Source organism: Theropithecus gelada, chromosome 8 (assembly GCF_003255815.1).
Source record: "Theropithecus gelada isolate Dixy chromosome 8, Tgel_1.0, whole genome shotgun sequence".
NCBI classification, from domain to species: domain Eukaryota; kingdom Metazoa; phylum Chordata; class Mammalia; order Primates; family Cercopithecidae; genus Theropithecus; species Theropithecus gelada.
In genome coordinates this window covers 35,135,985-35,150,615 of record NC_037676.1, presented here as the reverse complement: position 1 = coordinate 35,150,615, position 14,631 = coordinate 35,135,985, and positions in this window count along the sequence as shown.

The following is a 14,631-nucleotide window of genomic DNA, read 5'->3' as shown; positions in this document are numbered from 1 at the left end:
AAATATCTTGAGAAATTTGTTTAAGTTCCTTATGGATTCTGAATATTAGAACTTTGTCAAATGCATGGTTTGCAAATATTTTCTTCCATTCTGGAGGTTGTGTGTTTACTCTGTTGATAGTTTCTTTTGCTGTGCAGAAGCTCTTTAGTTTAATTAGGCCCATTTGTCAATTTTTGGTTTTGTTGCAATTGCTTTTGGTGTCTGTGTCATGAAGTCTTTGCCAGGTCCTATGTCCAGAATGGCATCTCCTAGGTTATATTCCAGGGTTTTTATAATTTTTGGTTTAAGATTTAGGTCTTTAATCTACCTTGAGTTAATTTTTTAATATGGCATAAGGAAGGGGTTTAGTTTCAATCTTCTGCATATGGCTGGCCAGTTATCCCAGCACCATTTATTGAATTGGGAGTCCTTTCTCCATTGCTTGTTTTTGTTGGTTTTTGTCAAAGATCAGATACTTTCAGTTGTGTGGGATTATTTCTGGACTCTATATTCTGTTCCATTGGTCTATCAGTTTTTGTACCAGTACCATGCTGTTTTGGTTATTGTTGATGCTGGTGAGGTTGTGGAGAAAAGGGAACGCTCACGCACTGCTGGTGGGAATGTGAGTTAGTTCAGCCATTGTGGAAAGCAGTTTGGTAGTTTCTCAAAGAACTTAAAACAGAACTACCATTTGACCCAGCAATCCCATGATTGGGTATATACCCAAAGGAATATAAATTGTTCTACCATAAAGACACATGCACACATATGTTCATAGCAGCATTATTTACAATTGCAAAGATGTGGAATCAACATGAATGCCTATCAATGGTAGACTGTATAAAGAAAGTGTGGTACACATATATCATGGAACATTATGCAACCATTAAAAAGAATGCAACAACATGGATTCAGCTGAAGGCCATTATCCTAAGCAAACTAACACAGAAAGAGAAAACCCAGTACCACAAGTTCTTGCCTAGAAGTAGGAGCCAAACATTAAATACACATGGACACAAAGAAGGGAACAATAGACACCAGGGCCCACTTGAGGGTGAAAAGTGGGAGGAGGTTGAGGATCAAAAAACTGCTTATTGGGTATATGCTTATTACCTAAGTGACAAAATAATCTCTATACCAAACCACCATGACACACAATTTACCTATTAACAAACCTGCACATGTACCCCTGAATCTAAAATAAAAGTTTAAAAAAATAAAAATTAAAAAAAGAAATACCTTGAGAACCAGTGTATGTCATACATGAAACAATATTCATGACATATTAGTTGAGCACTGATATGGTTTGGATCTGTGTCCCCACCTAAATCTCCTGTTGAAATGTAATCCCCAATGCCTGAGGTAGGGCCTAGTGGGAGGTAACTGGACCATGGGAGCGGAATTCTCATGAATGGTTTAGCACCATCCCCTCAGTGCTGTTCTTGTGATAGTGAGTGAGTTATCATGAGATCTGGTTGTTTTAAAAGTGTGTAGCACCTCCCACCTTTCTCTCCTGTTCCTGATCCAACCATGTAAGACACTTGCTAATGATTTGCCTTCTGTCATGAGTAAAAGCTCTCTGAGGTCTTCTGAGAAACAGATACTGCCATGCCTCCTGTACAGCCTGCAGGACTGTGAGCCAATTAAACCTTGATTCTACATAAATTACCCAGTATTGGGTATTTCTTTATGGCAGTATGAGAACAGACTAATGCAAGTACCTTTTAAGTCACAGTCACTAAGTTGGGAGGGAAATAAACGTATATAAATAAATATAGTGATGCAATTACTTCTCTCTAGTCATTTGAAATATATTTGGGAGAATGGGATATTTTCACAAATACTTCAGTGCAAGACAGCTTGCAGCTCACACGTCCTGAGAGGGGCAATTTTCTGCATATTGTACATCAACAGCTATTCTGTAATTACATTTGGCCTACTGAATAATTTTAGTTTTGTTTTAAAACTAAAATGTCCAGGTCATGTTGATGCAAAAGGTGGGCTCCCATAGTCTTGGGTAGCTCCAACCCCATTGCTTTGCAGGGTACAGCCCCACTCTGGCTGTTTTCATGGGCTGGCATTGAGTGTCAGTGGCTTTTCCAGGTGCATGGTGCAAGCTGTTGGTAGATATACCATTCTGGGGTCTGGAGGATGGGTGGCTCTCTTCTCACAGCTCCACTAGGCAGTGTCCCAGTGGGGATGCTGTGGGGGTTCCAACCCCATATTTTCCTTCCCCACTGCCCTAGCAGAGGTTCTTCATGAGGACTCTGCCTCTGAAGCAAACTTCTGCCTGGACATCCAGGTATTTCCATACATCCTCTGAAATCTAGGTGGAGGCTCCTAAACCTCAATTCTTGACTTCTCTGCACCCACAGATTGAACACCACATGGAAGCCTCCAAAGCTTGGGGCTTGCACCCTCTGAAACAATGGCTTAAGCTGTACCTTGGCCCCTATTAGACACAGATGGAGATGAGGCAGCTGGGACATAGGGTACCATGTCCCAAGGCTGCACAGAGCAGGAGGGCCCTTGGACTAGCCCAGGAAACCATTTTTCCCTCTTAGGCCTCTAGATCTGTAACAGGAGGCACTGTCATAAAGTCTTTGACATGCCCTGTAGACATTTACCCTATTGATTTGGTGATTAATATTTGACCCCTGGTTACTTACGCAAATTTCTGAAGTGGGCTTGAATTTCTCCTCAGAAAATGGGTTTTTCTTTTCTATTGCATTATCAGGCTGCAAATTTTCCAAACTTTTATGCTCTGCTTTCTCTTGAATGCTTTGCCACTTAGGAATTTCTTCTGCCAGATACCCTAAATCATCTCTCTCAAGTTCAAAGTTCCACAGGTCTCTAGGGCAGGGGCAAAATGCCATCAGTCTCTTTGCTAAAGCATAGCAAGAGTCATCTTTGCTCCAGTCCCCAAAAGGTCCTCTTCTTCATCTGAGACCACCTCAACCTGTACTTTGTTATCCATATCACTATCAGCATTTTGGCCAAAGACATTCAACAAGTCTCTAGGAACTTCCAGACTTTCCCACATCTTTCTGTTTTCTTCCGAGCCCTCCAAACTATTCCAACCTTTGCCTGTTAACCAATTCCATAGTTGCTTCCACATTTTGGAGTATCTTTATAGCAGCACCCCACTCTCTGTGGTGCCAGTTTACTGTGTTAGTCTGTTCTCATGCTGCTGTAAAAAACTACCCCAGACTGGGAAATTTATAAAGGAAAGAGCTTAACAGACTCAGTTCCACAGCGCTGGGAAAGCTTTAGGAAACTTGTAATCATGGTGGAAGCAGGAGCAACCATGTCTTTCTTCACATGGTGGCAGGAAGGAGAAGTGCTGAGCAAAGGGAGAAAAGCCCCTTATAAAATCATCAGGCCTTATGATAACTCACTCACTATCATGAGAACAACATGAGGATAACTGCTCTCATGATTCAATTACCTCCGACTGGGTCCCTCCCACAATATGTGAGGATTATGGGAACTACAATTCAACATGAGATTTGGGTTGAAACACAGCCAAACCATATCATTGAATCTGGATGAATAGTTACCAATCTATAAACAGGGGAGTTCGAGAAAAGTTTATCTTTTCTTTCAATCCAACGTGAACAAACATTGTCTACGAGTTGAAAAGTGAAAGGATAAATTCTACAGTAACATCTTATTATTTTATGATAAGGGCATCATCTTAAATTTTATCTATATCCTGGCTAAAATAATGGGTCTTATTATTTTAAGGTGAATCTGGCCAAAGGTGGATTGGACTTCCACCTTAGTTAACAAATTTAGATTCTATATTTAAAGAATACATTTCATTTTTTAGAAATAAGCAAAATTGTTCACAGCTATCATAATTGAGAATAATCAAAACTCAGTTACAAGCTCTGAGGACAACTTGAAAAAAAGAAGTTGAAATATATGAATGTCAATAAAAACCCATTTTAAATGAATGACCACACTTCCTGGGTGATCCCTCTAAAGGGGACAACTTGCCTTTGTCAGTCACACTTTGCAGTCACATCTCACATGTAATATAGTCTGATATAGTTTGGATAGTCTGTATATTTGTTCCCATCAAATCTCATGTTATAATCTGATTATCAATGTTGGAGATGAGGTTTTGAGGGAGGTGTTTGGGTCATGGGGTTGGATCTTTCATGAATGACTTTGTTTCCTCCCTATGGTAATGAGTGAGCCCTCACTATATTAGTTGGCATGAGATCTGGTTGTTAGAGAGAATCTGAGACCTCCCTTAACCTCCCTCTCTCTCACTTCTTCTCACCCTATGATCTCTGCACTCTTTGGCTCCTCTTTGCTTTCGGCCATGAGTGGAAACTTTCTGAGTCCCTCACCAGAATCAGATGCTGGCACCGTGCATCTTGGAGAGTCTTTAGAGTCATGAGGCTCTAAAGAAAAATAAACCTTTTTTCTTTATAAAGTACCCAGCCTCAGGTATTCCTTTGTAACAACACAAAATGGACTAACACATAATCCTTACCTTGAAAGGTCACCCAAATCCTCCAGTCATGGGAAGCTAAACAAATAAGATTTTATTATTTCCATCAAGCAAAATTATCTTCCTTCAGCACTTTACTCACTTTTTTAATGAGCACAGAATGAGGAAAAGTTATTTAGTTCAGAAATTTTTCAAAATCAGCCATTTCTATCGTCTACTGTGCCTTTCAATGGTTTGCTAAATATTTTTTCTCATTTTAGTAACTCTATCAACAAAAGCATCTATGCTTACGGACAAAGAAAATAGGGACATTTAGTAATTATCTGACTTGCTGTCTGATGCAGAAATCCCCTGTAAATAATTCAATAATTCAGGCACTGAAGTGGATATTTTGGCCTGAGCTGTTCAATTGAGCTATCATGAATTATGACTAAACACACGATTTTCTCTTTGTTTACCACTGTAAATCAGGGACAAATTGAAAAGTGTTCCTAGGTGTAGTATAGATAAAAAGAAGAACACAAAAAGCAATTTTGTTACGGCATTTTTCCCTCTCAAAGCTTTAGAATTTCTGATTATTAATCTGTTGCGGGAAGTTTCTATCTGTGTTTATTTCTGGTTATCTTATGAGCAGGTGTTCTGGGAGGCTCCTTCTTTCTAAATCTAACCTTTTAATAGATAAATAAGTATTCTAGGGGACGGGAAATAAACAAAACCAAAAACTTGTTTTTCCCCTCTAGTCACCAGGAAAGAAGTATCAATAGCATATTAAAGGACACAAATGACTCAGGCCTGCTCTCTGTGCTGTGAAGACATCCACACACACTGTGCCCAGGGTGAGAGAAAGGAACATTTATTGCTGATTTCCATGATGCATTTGTTGTGAAGATTGGCAGATACAATTCAAGAAAGCCAAGTAGATTGTTCGAATTACAGTTGAAGAAAAGGTAACCAGTGGTGGGCTGAGAGGAATAGTTGGAAAAAAAATGTATTAGATATTTCCATATCTCTCGTCATGAACTCAGACAAGAACGAAGCCAAATATGAATTAAATACCTCCTCTGTGTCTTTTCATACCTTCTGTAATCATTCCTCCTTCATAATTAAGCTTCTAATAACATACTTCCTCCCTTTCTCTTTTCTCCTTTAGCCAAATCCTTCATGCTCATAGCCTCTTTATGGACCTAGAAACTTCAGGTGTGGACACTGAGCAGGCTGCCTAGGCTGCCCCTCTGCTCTCTGGACATTTTGTTGGCAGAGGGAGGAGCTGCTACTATCCTAGGCCTCACTGGCAAGGGAGGCCATTCTCAGGCTAGAGGAGAAACTATGAGAACTCTGCACCTCATTAGACTGCAAACGAAGACACATCCTGATTTTTATATAGCCATGGATTTGTAGTAATTTTATTATTTTTACAATCTCACTATGATTATTACAATAAAAGTTTTAAGTGCAATGTTCCTAACTCAAGGAAACATAAATGCTTAAGGTGATGGATACCCCAATTACCCTGATTTGGTCATTATATGTTGTATGCCTGTGTCAAAACATTACATGTACCCCAGAAATATATACAACTATTATATACTCATAATAATTAAAAATAAATTTAGTTTAAAAGTAATCATCATTTCAAAGTTGTTAACTGTGCCTTATGAACTGAATTCATATGTGTGCAGACACACAGACACACACACACACACACACACACACACACCCCATTGTAAGGCAAAGGAATTGTTCTTCTGATTCTTGTTAATGAATCTGAATATTGTTCAAGTAGCATGTCCTGTTCAGAGAAATCAAAAAAGTAAGCCATTTTCCCAATGGCAAGATCTTGAATTTTTGGTTCATGGGATTGTATGATGTTCTTGTTCAGAGTTATCCAATCAAAGGATCATCTTGAACAACCACTGATCTGATGCATGGGTTTTCCTTTATGATATATTCCAGCTTCTGGTTAAAGTATCCAAAGGGATTTGAAACTCACTGCCTCCCATTATTGAATGTTGCTCCAGATATTAGAATCTTTCCTTCTACTGACCTGAAATCTGTCTCCTGTAAGTTCCATCCTTTGGTCCTGTGTTATGCCTTGTTGTTGCATAGTTTAACTCCCCTACGGAAGGCAATCTTTGAGCACACACACCTTAACGCTCAGTTCACTCCTCCAAGTCCGTTCCTCATACATCCTGATTCTTTTTTTTTTTTTTCTCCCCGAGATGGAGTTTCGTTCTTGTCACCCAGGCTGGAGTGCAGTGGCGCGAGCTCGGCTCACATGAGCCTCTGCCTCCCGGGTTCAAGTGATTCTCCTGCCTCAACCTCCCAAGTAGCCAGGAGTACAGGCACATGCCACCACTCCCAGCTAATTTTTGTATTTTTAGCAGAGACGAGGGTTCACCATGTTGGCCAGGGTGGTCTCGATCTCTTGACCTCGTGATCCACCCACCTTGGCCTCCCAAAGAGCTGGGATTACAGGCGTGAGCAACCGCACCTGCCTTTTTTTTTTTTTTTGATGGAGTTTTTGCTCTTTCCCCCAGGCTGTAGTGAAGTGACACAATCTTGGCTCACTGTAACCTCTGCCTCACAGGTTCAAGCGATTCTCCTGCCTCAGCCTCCCGAGTAGCTGGGATTACAGGCACTCGCCACCATGCCTGGCTAATTTTCGTATTTTTAGTAGAGGTGGGATTGCACCATGTTGGCCAGGCTGGTCTTGAACTCCTGACCTCAGGTGATCCATCCGCCTCAGCCTCACAAAGTGCTGGGATTACAGGCATGAGCCACCGCACCCAGCCCATACATCCTGATTATTTCAAGTTTCTTTGTTGTAGAATTTTGCTCCTTAGTTTGGCTAAAACCAGGTTCTGGTCACAGGACCAGGAAAATTTAGGCATACAGACACATTGAAGGGTGAATAGACCAGGATTTTATTGGATGAAAAGGAAAAAAAAGAAAAAAAAAATCCCTCAGCAAAGTGAGACAGAGTCCTGCTAACAGGCACCCCACCTCCCAGATTGATTCCAGGCCACATACTCAGGAACTGAAGAGATCAGGCTCGTCTGCACTGAAAATGACATGAACTTCCTGAGGCTCCACCCCACCCTCTCAACCCACAGGTATGTCGGAGATTCTCCAGGGACCCTCCCCGTTACCTGCCTCCTGCATCTATCATCTTCACCATCTTGGTGCTGCTTCTTTGGCTTACACCTTCATTAAACTTGCAAGTAGTCCCTCTAACTTAACGCCCAGAAGGCAAGATTTAAAAGGCTCCCCTCTAAATGTGCCTTTTTAAGTCAGTGAGCGGGCGACCTCTGAAAGGACCCCCAAGAAGAATTCTGCAGTTGGTGAAACAATAGAAGGTAGAATTCATCTCTTGTACAAACTTGCGCGGGGCACCAACCTCTGGGATGTGATGTGAACTTGCCTGGAGAGGAGGTAACAGGCTCTAGATGGGGAGGAGAAATTTAGATGTGTGTTTTGCTGTGGTCATCAGAACATGGACTTCGGAATCTGGCAGACCTGGATTTGAAGTGTCAGGTCTGACACTTACTAACTTATTAATTGACATGTTGTTTAGTATTACCATGTCTTAGTTTCCTCATCTGTAAAATGGGAATAATAACTTGGGTCCAGTAACTACACAATTTCGTTTGTTTTTGAATGGGAGACTTGAAGCTGAATTCTTAAAAAAGAACATATATGAGACTGAAGGGACATGGATGCAGCTGGAAACCATCATTCTTAGCAAACTATCACAAGAACAGAAAACCAAACACCGCATGTTCTCACTCATAGGTGGGAACTGAACAATGAGATCACCTGGACTCAGGAAGGGGAACATCACACACCGGGGCCTATCATGGGGAGGGGGAAGGGGGGAGGGATTGCATTGGGAGTTATACCTGATGTAAATGACGAGTTGATGGGTGCAGCAGACCAACATGGCACAAGTATACATATGTAACAAACCTGCACATTATGCACATGTACCCTACAACTTAAAGTATAATAATAATAAATAAATTAAAAAAAATTAAAAATAAATAAAAAAAAGAACATATATAGCATTAAGATCTTACCTCTATTCAGTAAGAAAGAGCATAAAAGGAAATTACATTGCTTTCATGTATTCAATAATTCAATTATTTATTTAGTATGTTTTATGTGGCACACACTATTCTGGGAACTGGGCAAAAAAATGCAAAACACAACTGCTGAAATTCTACTTATACTGATGTTTAAGATTACAGAAATAAAATGTTGATAAATATTACAAATAAAAAAGTTATCATTTATTTATGTAATTCCAAAGAAGGAAATATGAAAAAGTTACCCAGTTGCTGCTCTATGTGTACTTCTTGTGCTACGAACTTCTAAAGTAATTTTCTGTTAAGAACACATAGCAAGGGCACACACATAAGTAGAAGGTAGCATTTCCCTGAAAGGGAGTGGATATTCAATCTGTGAACTTGTCTGAAATGATTCAGAACCTGGAAAAAGATTTATGACACAGTAGATGAGGAGGAAACCATTTTCTCTAACCCTGACTCCATTGAGCTTAGTGTGCTCGCAATACAGACACTTAAGTGTAGCTCTGGGTGGTGGGAAGCTCTACAACAGAACATTCCTCTAGTGAGTCAAGGAGGTTGCTTTGTAGACATCTAGGGAGATCCCTATTTGACATTCAATGGGGATAGGCTTCCAGGTCCTGAGAACAACGTCATGTAGTAGTAAGTTGTAAGTTTCTTCTGCATTAGATTCTTCTTTAATCTTCAAATGTTCTTGATAAATATACAATCTCTTACTTGATAAATTGATCTTACTCTCTTGATAAATATACAATCTGTGTTTAGCTAAACTGACCTTGGCCCTAAAGCCATTATATTAAAGATAGCAACTTCTGAAGCAATGGTTCTCAAACACGTACAGTTTTGCCTCTCCAAGGGACACTTGACAATGTGTAAGGATATTCTTTATTGTCATAAAAATGAGAATGCCTCTGAGATCTGATGAGTAGAGGCCATGGGATTATGCTAAACACCCTGCAGTGCACGGGACAGCCCTCTAAATCAAAGAGTTGTCTGGCCCAAAATGTCATTAGTGCCAAGACTGACAGATCCACTCTAAGGTAGTACGTGCTGCTGCAGACCAGTGCAGACTGAAGTTAATGTGTGCAGGCAAGACTGGTCATCTGTAGCCAAGTTAAGTGAGTGGCAGAGGCAGTGACCAGGATCGTATCAGAAACACATGTGTGACTCACTATGGACACAGTGGAGTCGCCTGGAGTGAAGAGGAAAACTTGAAAAGGAAATTGAGGTTCTATCATCATTCAGGTGACACTAGGAAACTTCAGGTTCCACCAGTTAGCTTCTACAAATGGTAGAACTATTACCAAATGAATCCTATTTTACTCCAAAGCAATCCAGTCTTGACTTGGATGTTATTGCCTTTGGCCTTAATCTGCTAAAGCTTTTAAAACAAAAGTCAGTGCCACATTGCCCAGAGCCTAGGTGCTGTCATTGTCCTGAATGTGTGAAATGCAGGAATTGTCCTCTTGCTTTGGTGGATGGTTTTATAGTCTCTTAACAGGAAAATCTTTCAGTCTTCCTTTCCTCAGCCTTATCTCACTATCGGTTTAGCATTTGTCAGGGTTTTTAATCCTTTTCATCTGAAATATCTGATTCTAGACCGATTTTTAACTTCCATTTTGCTGAGTCCTTGATTCTAAGTCAGTTGATATGTCTATATATTTTCTGTTATCTCTGCACAATAGATATTTGCCTGGATGTAATCATAATGGTAATAGATTTCTTTAGTGTTCTAAGATTGATTCTGAAGTGTTACTGCTCCATTTAGCATGTTGTGTCATTTCTACAGCCTGCATTATACTTATCAATCTATTCACCTCATTACATGGTGAACAGGACTATGCCCATTATAAATTAAAATGCAATAATTATTATTACTGTGTTCCTTGTGTTTGGGATATATTTTTGCAATAGAACAAAAGTACCATAAATCATTTGCATGTAATGATTTTTCAGCACCTTTTGAGGTAAAAGCCATCCTGATTTGTGTTTTCAAGTATGACCTCCAAAAGATCCTCCTAAAACATAGGGAGCATGAAAATGCTGAGTCTGTAAATCCTTCTCAAGTTTAAGAAAGTTGTCCTGCTGACTTTTTAAGGGTCGATAGCATATGAATCCCTTCATCCTCTAGTCTGGTTTGTTGATTTGGATAAGCTCAGGGCTCTGCTTCATTTTGAAATAGAAGAAACAAAAAGAATATGGAAGAATGGTTTATTAGGAATGTATTATATTCCATGGTAATGTCAATATAAATGCAAAATAAAAGCCCAGCTGGACTTGAATGTTTTAGAAAGATTCTGTTATTCTTCAGAATTTCATTAATCCAGTCACAAATAACAGTGCGCTAGTCTATCTCCCCCACCTCACCTCCTTTTCCCTACCTTCAGTCATTGTTCATTTAAAATAGTTTTAATGGCCTTGGAAGTATTTATGAATTCTGGTTGTTTCACTCTGCTAATCATGTTGTAGGCTTAAAATTCACATTTAATTAACCTCTTCACCCAAGGCAAAAATCAATAAGAAAACTCCAAATGCTTACCATACCAATCATGATTTTCATTTGGAGGGAAACTGTTGAAAATTTGACATTAGGACGCCTGAAGAAAAGCAGAGAACTAGTGGTGCAGAGCAAAAACGAGCTAACAGATGAGTTATGAAAGTGAAAGCACTAGATATAAGAGAAAATATTCATTCATTCAGATTTCAGGGCAACTATATATTTGGGATGTGTTCAGAAAATTATGTTTTATCTAGAAAAATTAGAGGCAATCTAACATACTGAAATCCAAGTGATATAGAACCCAACTTCTCAGGACAGGAAAATGATCAAAAAAGAGGTATGATTTAGAGAAAAGACCAAAATTTTGTGGTTTGACAAATGTAGTTCAAATTCTGGCAACAATACTTTATCCATATTTCTTTCATCATGGATTTTAACATCTTTAAGTGTTAGTTTCCCCATCTATAAAATAGAAATATTGGGGGTCTATCTAATAGAATTTTCCTAAAGATTAGTTAAGATTAAATCAATTGAGGAGAAAGATTTCACAGGTATGTGTGCTAACACATTCAAAGACACACACACACATGCACGCGCACACACACACACACATACACACATAGTATAGCAGAGAGAGCCTGACCTTCTAATCACTATTGATTATTGATTGGCACAGAGGGGCATTGGGATTCAAACCAAACCAATCAGTGTTCTTCTTTGGAATTTATAACTGCAGAAGGGAGTTAGTTTGTAGCCCCTCTCAATGAAGAGTGTTAATAAATGTAAGCCAAGCAGCCATGTTTCTTGACGCGAAGAGAATATAGTGCACAGAAAGTATAGATAAAACACACACACACACACACACACACACACACAGAAGTAGAATTGAGAGATGCAGAGATTGATTCATGTTGGTATTAAAGTCAGGGGTTACAGCAGTTTACAGAGAACTTGCTATATCCACATTCTGCTTGTGTTTGGCTGAATGACTCCTTTCTGCCCTTCTCACTTTTGACAGGATTATTAAGGCAAAAGTCACATATCATAAAATACATTGATTGTAAGTGTACAATTAATTCAATTATTTTTAGTCAATTTATAGAGTTATGCAACCATCCACACAGTCCAATTTAGACTAGTTCTATCACTTACATTTGCTGGTTTGCAGTTAATTCCCATTCTCACCTTCAGTCCCAGCAACCACTAAGCTGATTTCTGTCTCTATACGTTTGTTTTTCTGGGAATTTTATAAGAATAGAATCGTTCAATATAAGTCTTGGAATATTTCTTCTTTCACTCAGCATAAGGTTTTAAGGTTCATCCATGTTGAAGTATATATTAGTACTTTGTTTCTTTTAATTGATGAATAATATTCCGTTATATAAATATATCATACTTTGTTTATCCTTTCATCAAGTCATAAGCATTTGAATTGTTTCCAGTGTTGGACTGTTATTAATAATGCTGCTATAAAAGTTTGCATATAACTTATATATTATTTATATTATTTCTCTTGGATAGGCCTTGGAGTAGAATTGCTAGGTTGTATTGTAAGTTTATGTTTAATTTTTTAAGGAACAAATTGTGTTCGAAGGTGGTTCTACCATTATACATCTCTACCAGCACCTTTTCTTCACATCCTAGACACTGACATATATAAGGGAATAGGGTTTGGGTTACTTTAAGTTTGTGGCAATTGTCTGAATGGTCTATTTAAAAGGAGGCAATGGGAATGTGAGAATTCCAGTCTGCGAGGCAGGAATGATGCCTCTGAGTTCTCATCTCTAGCCACCAGGTTTGGGCCATTTGGGTGTGGTATTCTACTTCTAATTCCAGGCAGCAATGTTTGCTTTGTTGTTCCCATTATAATGCCTCCACTTAAAGGTGATAGGGCATGTTTATAAAAGTTCTAAACAGGACAGTATAGAAGTACATAGTGATAATTATAAATCCTTTGATTTATAACAAACACCTATTGCTATGGTTTGAATGTGTCCCCCAGTTTCCTGTGTTGGTACCTTAATCCCCAAATGCAACAATGTTGAAAGGCGGGACATTTAAGAGGTGATTAGGTAATGAGGGCTCTGCCCTAACAAATAGATTAAAGCCATTATCGTGGGAGTGGATTCATTATCAAGACAGTGGGTTTGTTATAAAAGTAAGTTCAGTCCCTTCTTAGGCTCACAATCTCTTTTCTACCTTCTGCCATGGGATGACATAGCACAAAGGCCCTCTCCAGATGCTGATCCATTGATCTTGGACTTCCTAGGTTCCAGAACTGTAAGAATAACTCTCTTTTGTTTTTTTTTAATAAGTTATCCAGTCTCGGATATTCTATTCTAGCAGCATAAATGGACTAAACCACATATATGTCTATTAATGCCCTTTTTTAAGGACTGCGTTAGAAAAAAATCTCTCTTTTTTTTTTTTTTTTTTAGATGAAGTTTCATTCTTGTTGCACAGGCTGGAGTGCAATGGCACAACCTCAGCTCACTGCAACCTCCCACTCCTGGGTTCAAGCGATTCTTCTGCCTCATTCTCCCCAGTAGCTGGGATTACAGGCCACCACCACACCCACCTAATTTTGTATTTTGTATTCTTTAAAAATCGTATATAACAAGAACACATATGAGCTGGAATTAATCCCTGTGCAGGACCTCTTAGGAAGTAGAGTGGAAGGATGAAGAGAAAAGACAAGTACTTCAGAGAGAAATACCATGGAAATGCCACTGATATCAGGAAAAATACACTTCTCAAGCAATGAGAGATGTGGCTTCCTTAGTCACTATTGGGGTTACATTAGCCAATATGATCTATTTCCTATTCAAAGGCACAAAGAATTTGTTAATATGAACCTTAGATTTTATCTACTCCAATGATTCAAAAGATTCTCTAATATTTTCTTTCTTTCTTTCTTTCTCCTTTCTTTCTTTCTTTCTTTCTCCTTTCTTTCTTTCTTTCTTTCTTTCTTTCTTTCTTTCTTTCTTTCTTTTTTCCTTTTTTTTTTTTTTTTTTTGAGACAGAGTCTCGCTGTGTCGCCCATCATGGAGTGCAGCGGCGCAATCTCGGCTCTCTGCAAACTCTGCCTCCAGGCTCAAGTGATCCTTCTGCCTCACCCTCCCAAGCAGCTGGGATTACAGATGCCTGCCCCCACGCCTGGTTAATTTTGTATTTTTAGTGGAGATGGGGGTTCTTCATGTTGGTCAGGCTGGTCTTAAATTCCTGACCTCAGGTGATCCACTCGCCTTGGCCTCCCAGAGTGCTCCCAGATTACAGGTGTGAGCCACTGTGCCCGGCCAAAATAATCTCTTTAATAAAGCCATTATGCCTAGAATTTTGGTAAAATTACCAAAAGTCTTGAGATATTTTTATATAAACTTCTATTAAACTAGAGCTACCATGCCTCACTTTCACTTCCATTTGCACTAAACCTAAATACGGCAATTGATATTCACCGGTGTAATTTCTACTCCCATTTTTTTCTGTGATAAGATCCCCTTGAATCCTGATTCTATTGTTTAACTTCTCTGCTATTTCTCTGAATTTTACGTAACTGATGCATTACATCACCATGATTTTTTTTGTCTTCATTTAAAAAATTA